Source organism: Tinamus guttatus, unplaced genomic scaffold (assembly GCF_059628265.1).
Source record: "Tinamus guttatus ecotype Peru unplaced genomic scaffold, ASM5962826v1 Tinamus_guttatus_pri_ptg000213l, whole genome shotgun sequence".
NCBI classification, from domain to species: domain Eukaryota; kingdom Metazoa; phylum Chordata; class Aves; order Tinamiformes; family Tinamidae; genus Tinamus; species Tinamus guttatus.
Window position 1 is genome coordinate 6,873,430 of NW_028288747.1, and position 8,631 is coordinate 6,882,060.

Genomic DNA, 8,631 nt, shown 5'->3' on the forward strand with positions numbered 1-8,631 from the left:
CAAGTATTTATGTTATATCTTTTAGAGATGGTGAAGATTAAGAGTACAATGTGCTTGTGAAGTGTTTTTAAATCCTCACAGAATGAATATGGCACAAAGGCTGCTGAAATCAGTGGAAATGTAGAGACACCAGATTGGGAAGCCAGGGCATGGAAATCATTCAATGAACCTGGCAGTCTTTGAGAATCACCTCCTCCCCATTTCAACATTACTCCTTCTTGAAGTGATCTATTTTAAAAGCAGTTGGATTATGCTCCTGTTGCTCTAAGTAGGACTCCTCTAATTTATAATCTAAATGCATTCAGAGCTACTTTGTACCCACTTGCTCTTATGTCAATCTCATGCATTAGGTTAAGTGGGTTTTGTTTCTCCCCACTGTTTTATTTATAAACAGTTATCCTTTGTAGTCTACATTTGCTAATCTAAACCGAGCCAACTTATTCTAGACTTTCCTATGAAGAGAGGTGCTCCATTTATTGCTCATGCCAGAAGCAAATATTAACTAAATCTGTGTCCTCAGCCAGAAAAATTCACAGAGCACAGAGCAAATTTCAGAAATATCCAAGTTGTTTCTTACATTTACAGTCCCCGTCTGACATTTAGCAGTACAGTACAGTTTTCAGGATAGGTAGTATCTAAAGAAATAAAGTGGTACTGCAATAATGGTGCCCACTGTTGGTTTTAATTAATAGCTAAGGACAGATTCACAGAGCTTTATTGCTGCCATCAGAAATTACATTCTTGTTTCTGAAATTAATTGTCTCCCTTACCCCTCCCCCCTTTTTAATGCGTATTTTATTCTAGCTTTGAATTGCTTCTGATTTCCAGCCAACAAAATGGATTTTAGGATTCGTCACTGAAGAAAAAATGACATTGAACTTCACCTTCTAAATGTAATCCTTTTAATTCTTGGAGGCTGATAATGCAGCCATCTTGGCTTTAATGGCAGCTGTTTCCTCAAGACTTACAGCCCAATTTTCAAAAATATGTGAAATACTTTTATTTTAAGTCTCAAATGACACATGTTCAAGAACATTACTATAATGAATAAAGGCATTTTTGTAGTGTCACTAAACATATAATCAAGCTCTCAAGAGTCTGCAGTTTTGAGCTGAAGCGCTATATTATGTTTTCTCCTTCTATCATTAACCCTATTGGATGGTCTGTGTAACCTGATTATTTGTCCTTTGTGGAACAGTCAGCTTTACCAACTAGTGACTAAAAGCTGCAAAAAGACATTTTTTAAACAGTGTTTACAGAGACAGCCTTCATCTGCTATATTAACTGCATGTTGAGAAAGGTAATACATGTGTTATAGATTAATTCATGGAAAAGGTAAGTTTCAGAAGAGTAGGTCTAAGGCTAAATATCAATTTCAGGCTTGATTTTCATAATGTAAACTATTTTCTAAGCAACCTTAATTGTTATGAGTATTGGGAAAAATACCTTATTACAAATATCCATCATTCCATGCCAAACTGTGAAGGCAAAGCTATAAAAAGTTTATGTGAGAGGGATGCCCATTAGGAACAAACACAGTTAACTCTCATCAGCGGTTGGTTGTGATACTGACCTGTCTTTATATGAAGCAGATTGGATCCCATACAATTACATGCCTATGATGAATGTTTATTTTCTGCCAAAGAATCAAATTTCCAGGGAGTTTTACATTCTTTTTGTTTTGAAAAGCCAATTCAAAATTAAAAAGGTAGTGTAACTCTACATATTGAATATTGCATGACTAGCCTTGTCTTTTGATTATTCTGTTTAACTGTTAGTCATTAGCGTTTCTATTATATGTTTTAGCCATGTTATTTCTCCAATTTTGACTTTGATTTCATTAGTCATGTTAAACTTTTTTTTTGTTATAAGTCATATAATCATAAAAAATACTTGAAATCATGTGATACAAGCAATCCAAAAAAATCCTGTAGTATATTGTACATGCAGGCAAGTATCCACTCATGAGGTAATGTAATGTTTTTGGCAAAATTGTTTCTCCTTAGCTGCAGTCTTTTTGCTATGCTGAAAAGCATTGTTCTTCTGACAAGTGCTAAGCAAGAAGGCTTATACTTTTTTATCAGGCTTCTTATATTTGCTGTATGAGCTCAGGAAAAGGACAACAAATTCTAGCAGTTTCTGAAATAAGTCTATTTTTGTTGCTTTGGGTTTGATCTTACTCAAAAATCTACATAGAATTTATCATAGCATCTAACCAAATTGTGCACAGAGACCTTAGTAAATAATGATCCATCAAGACTGAGTGCTGCAACAAACATTTTAAGAGAAAACATTCTTGTTACATCACAATATTTCATTTCTACTGATGTATTCACTCTGTGTATCAATTAGAAATATAATACTGTACATGAAACAGCATGTTAATCCCTTTTTATGAAAACAGATTATTTATATCAATGACTGTTAATGTCTTAAATTGCCCTATTAAAGATATAATACCTTTATCTATGACAATGACAATTAAATGTCCAGTGTCCAATATGAAAGCCAGAACTTCAAAAAACACTGGACCAAGAGTGCAGCAAATCTTGGTGACAAATACATTTCAACTGGGTATGAGCAAAATCTAAAAGTGGCTAGGAGAAAGAGAAAAGATTTTTTTGTGTGTGTAATTTACACCCTTTTCCTAACATTTGATCTTCTGGTGCTAGAGTTTCATAACAATAGCCAACATTGGACACTTATTGTTAGTGTGATTTACCACAGTATTTCTTGGACAGAAAGAATATGAAAAACCTAACTGCAGCATCTTCAAGGGTAGCAGCTTGATTAATGAAGACATGGTGATAGTTGCTGCTATCATCATTGACCTAGACAAATATTCTTCATCAAAATGAGCAAGTTTGTCAATGCTGCTCCTCAGTTTGGTTTTCAAATAGAAGCTTTTGGGAAATCTGCAGGTCTTACTCCTTCATAAATAAGAAACTGGAATGAAGGAGTAGGAGGGGAAATCTCTGATGCCTTTTTATCCAAACAAGTCACAGCTTTTAGGATTTGTTGGTTTTAATTACTTGGACACCTGCCATACTAGCATCACATTGCTTTACCTTTGAGATAAACTATTAACCCTACTAAAGATTTTAAAGAGAATCTTTAAAATTATGAAATGATGCATTTTCAGGCTAAGTTCTTGTCCAAATTTTGATGCAAAATGTCTGTTTTCACACTTCTAAACTAGACATGGTGGAAGCTTCACCAGACCTCTTTGTATAATCCCCGTCTTTAAAGCTTCAATTAAAGTTGAAATACCCCTGACGCCCCAAAATTCAGTGTGAATACCAAGAGAAGCCTTTATGGGGGAAGCTATGATGACTTTCTAGAAGAGAGGTTCAGTTATTAACAACTGGCACTCAAGCTTCTGTGGCTTGAGTACAAGAACTGTACTTAGACAGTTAGATACATATCCATATCTTATGATAAAGCATGTTAAATATCAATCCAGTAAAAAATAAAATGCCAAGCAACTTATACTAAAATTTCAATCTATTTAACCCTAGACATTCAGATGATAGCTGCTTTAGAAATCCATATATGTATTGGATCAGGCAAAAATAATTCAAATGAGTTCTTGAATTTTGAAATACTGCTTATGTACAGACTGACAAGGCTTTTTTATTTTTTCACTTTACAGCAGAAATAGTCACATACCTGGAGGACACACACATGCTAAAGTGCAAAATTTGTTTAAAGAATTTGTACAAAAACATGAAAACAGAACTGGTTATTTGTGTAATTATGGCACTCGTGTTTTCAGAAATCATTGTATGTTTTTTATATGTATTCTGCAAATGACATTTTAGTGCTTTCACATTACAGAATCATCATTCATTTTAAAGCCTTACCTATACATGATTTCTAATTGTACAGTTCTTTCCAATTTTTATCTTTTGTAACCTTAGTTGCAGCTGCTGTATAACCGACAGTGTGTACCATGACCACCTAAGTACACCACTCAAAGGTAACCTATGTCAACCACTTGGAAACAGGGCAACCTACAACCTAAATGAAAATCATTTGTACAAAATTTCTGATATCTTTATTTTATGAAGAGAGTTATACATAATCTCTTCTTAACTTTCAGGCTGAGAATAATAGCAGCACTGGCTAGGAATTCTATAAATTCTATATTTAGGTATCAAAAATATTGCCGTGCACCTGTGATTTCAGCAACTGGTGAAAATAAGTATACTTAGTCATGTGTAGGGCTTTTTTAATTTTTTAAGCCAGAAGGAGATGAAAGCCTTCTATTAAGGAGACGAGTTGGACCATGAAGAAATTTTACACTATGAACAGATTTAAAAGGAAAACTAAATGTAATGGAAGAAGAGATATGACCCATGTTCAGTTCTTAATGTAATAAAAACAATTGGCTTCTCCCACTTGAAAGGAATAGCGTGTTCTGTGCTCAGTAATGCTAATCCTGACAGTTGCTCCTGGCCATGTATCTCATATAATTTTGAAAGGTACAAAGACATGAAAAATTTCTTATATGAAACAGACTCATGGATATTAAGATGACAGAGGGTGAAGTGAAGAGTGTGGGCTTTGAAGCCAGTTTTCAAAGCCACTAACTTTTTATTCTTTTCTGAGAGTTATTCTGTCAAAGATACTTAGCTCAGCTGTCATTTCTTACTTGCTAATGCCATATGTTTCACAACTTAAATCAGCAGATCCATCTGTGTTATTGGTAGTGAATACCAGTGGTTAAGTGCATACTCTGCATACACACAGCATTCTGCTATATGCAGTCTCAATTCTGATTAAAAAAAATTATTACCTTTTTTTCTTTTTTAAGAAAAAAAAATATTGGCTTTAAGTCATAGACTTTTTCAGGTATATGATCCAGGAGTTGCGAGGAAGATCACTTTGCTCTTACCTGTATAATATGTTCAAAATAATTCATCAAAAAAAAGAGTAATTTCATTAATTATTTCAAATCCTGAATAAATTTGTTTCAATATCTATAGTGCTTATATGACACCCCACCAGAGGGGCATCCGAGACTCTTTTCATTTCCTGGATTAGTTAAACTGTGTTTTAGCAGTCATTATTTGTTAAATATAAGACTTTATTAGAACTAAGCAGTTCTACACCTATGATGTACACCGGACAACACTGAACAATTAACACCTGACAGCCTACAAGTATAACAAAGCTAAAAAGTATAGTAAAAAACTAGAAATATAACATAACTAAAAATCAAATACACATATCATAGTTATGTGGTTAAGCAGTGAATGCATGGTATGATGCAAAGTAAAGTGACCATTCTTGCCACCTCTCTTTATGTCCATTTGGGCCAACCGTGAAGGTTTTTGTCATGCTCCAGCTGTGCCAAGACAATTCAGCTTCTCCCAGGACAGCTGGCACCAGGGCTGTTCCTACTCATGGGTGGACTGTTGGGTCTGCAGACAACAGTACACATATCAATGGGTATCAGTACAGATGTTCAAAAGATAACCTGGTGCCAAATTTCACAGTACCTAGATGTTTATGGTGTGAGTCTGAGGTGTCACCTCCCCTTTTCTGACTAGGTTTGTTCAGCAGTGATGGGGCCATTGGGGGTTACAACCCCACCATGTGCTAACTCTGCCGTGGTGCACCAGGTCCCCTGACGCTTGGAGAGGACCCCAAAGCAAACCCCTCATTTATGGGCTGCGCCATTAGAGTCCCACGCTTGCCTTTGTGGCATCTATCAGTATTTGGAAGATAACACAGCAAAGATGGAAGATATTACTCCATTCCATCATCTACAATATATTTTTGTCTATTAGACCAACTTAATTTTAAATAACATTAGATTAAACAATTTCAGTAACACTCATTGTCTCATATTATCATCAGAGTCACATTCAGCAAGATAGTTCAGGAAACTAAATATCTTATTTCATAAGCTGTGTTATGCTTAGTTTCCTAAAATCTGAGACTCTTTTCATTTGAAAGCAGAGGTATATTAAAACCATAGTGGTGCTAACGTTTCTTCTTATTCTGTATTCTTGGTATCATTAAAAAAACAATCAAACAGAACCAGAAAAGCTTGCTATCATTTTCAGAATAGTTCTGGTAGTGTAAGAGAGTTCCAGAGTTGCATGTACCTTATAAAAGTCACCTTTCAATAACTAGCAACCCCTTCAGTATCAATCTGTTTACTTCTGTTATGATGCACAGCACTGCATTAGGTGAGGATTTCAGTTCATGCATACCAATTAGCACATTGCTGATTTATTTCTAACAAAACAAAAAAACACCTGCCTGTCATGAGATCTTTCTGAAATGGCAACTTTTGAACAGCCAGAAGAGAAGATATTTGAAAGCTGTCAGCTCAACTTTCCTTTAAGGGCCTGATTTCAGCTTCAGAGAGCATGCATAATCAGACTTTGCCTGGCTAACTGTGGAAAGAGGTAAGATAAGTAAAATCTCTGTGCAGACTCGGGATAAGGGTGACTCAGCTTCCCATAATTGCTGCTCAAACTTCAGAGCTAAAATACTGTCTGTTAGTGACCTGTGGGTTGAAGGGCAGGTATTAAAGGCTTAGAGTCAGTGCCTTTCTAGGGTGCCTGGATTTCTCTCTCCCCTCCCACGTCCTCCCAGTCCCAGTTTAGGATCAGTACCAAAACCTGTTTTGTTTTCATGCAGCCTGAGCTGTTTTACTGAGGGAGGAGAACTGCCTAGACTTCTCACCTAACACAGAAATGCAATCCATACTCGAAATGGAGAGCAGGGCTACCTTTGCTTTAGACCATTGCATCTCACCTTCGTCCAGAATAAAATAAAGATAGAATAAAATTCCATAGAACTGCTTTTAGTCATGTTAAATTAGTCCCAGGAAAAAAATCTTTGATTTGTGTGCTAGATTAATTCTAGCATATTAAAGTGTGTTGCTAGATGAATCATAGAATCACAGAATCATAGAATGCCTAAGATTGGAAGGGACCTCTAGAGGTCATCTAGTCCAACCCCCCTGCACACACAGGGTCACCTAGAGCACGTGGCACAGGACTGCGTCCAAGCGGGTTTGGAAGATCTCCAGAGAAGGAGACTCCACAACCTCTCTGGGCAGCCTGTTCCAGTGCTCTGTCACCCTCACTGTTAAGAATTTTTTCCTTAAGTTCCTGGAACTTTTGGTGTTTCAGTTTGAAAAGTAAATTGCAATAATGAAAGTAAATTGCAATAGCTCTGCCTCAAAGAGCATGTTGCAGCAAGTAGATTCAAATACTTCATCTTTCTAGCAACATGGCAGACATGCTCAAAGTTATTTTGAAAGGAAACATTTTCACAGCAGCTCCCACTGAGAAGAATTGTAGCACTGGAAGTGCCGAAGGCTTTATGATAAAGTCAAATGCTAATACTACACACACAACTCGCCTACCTTTTGTCGGAACCCACTCTTGCTGTTCCCTGGCAGCCATCTCTTACCTCCTATCAAGAGCTTTAACAAAGATTTGCAATTGAGCTCAGTGAAAATGAGTGTTCCCAAAGTGCATCAAAGGTATAAAAGATCATAAAATTCCTCCCAGAAAGATTTTTCTGCCACCCCACTGTCTGGGCTAGGTTTCAAGTCCACATTTAGCAATGACAATAGCAAGACGACAGTTAGCTTAGTTGATGCTAGTAAGGAAGGACCTCTGCATAATTTAAAAAGGGGGTAGGAATGAATAAAATGATAAATACGACTAAGTGTATCGTGGAAATTCTGGGAAAACTATGACATATCCCTGAGAATAGAAGTAGTGGCATAATCAATGTAAGAAAGCTCTGAGTCTAGGAAACACTATCAGCAGTTGCCCTGAAATATCTAATTCAAGATGATACCAGCTCTGTAGAGTTAGAATAAACTGATGAAAACCTAAAATTAAATGTTGGAAGAATAGAATAAAGCTAGTGACCCCCCTTCACAAGATTTGCTAAAGAGTTTGATACTGAATTTTAATTTTTTAAATCAATGGGCTTATTTTTTACTTCTTTCACAGAGTGCTATCCCCTTCCCACAACAAATGGCAATCATGGCAAATAGCAGTTAGGCTCAGCCTGCAGGCTGATGGCATGTGTATGAGTGGCTGAGAAGCATTCTTCTCTCAAATATCTATTCCCAAGGACTTTTTTGGCCTGCAATTCCAAGGTTGATAGCTATTCTGACTGTTGCTATAATATGAGTGGATAAAACCTTGAATCTCGGGAGACCGCCTCCTGAGTGACCGCAATAAATCACCCTTGTGATGCTTTCCTCTTCTGAAGTTTTGATTCATCGAGTTGCCAACAGAGAAAGTATTCCAAGTCACATCAAAAATCAGAGTATCAAACAATCCTTAAATTAGTCTTGACATGAATATTTAGGCTTTTTATTTTTTTTTCTGTTGTTTTTAGCACTTCTTTCCTGAAATTTTATAAGTCTAATGGATTCTCAGTATTACAAACCTGGCCATTCCCTCACACCACCAAATGTAGCAACTCTCCTACTTTTGTATGGAATAAACAAAAAGTCACTTTTGTCATGTCTATCTGGCATTTGTACTACACTCTTGCTCTCTGCTTTGATATTCATGCCAAGGTTCAAATTTTCTTTCCATCTAAGACCATATTTTAAACAAATCAGGAAAAATAAATGAAAGC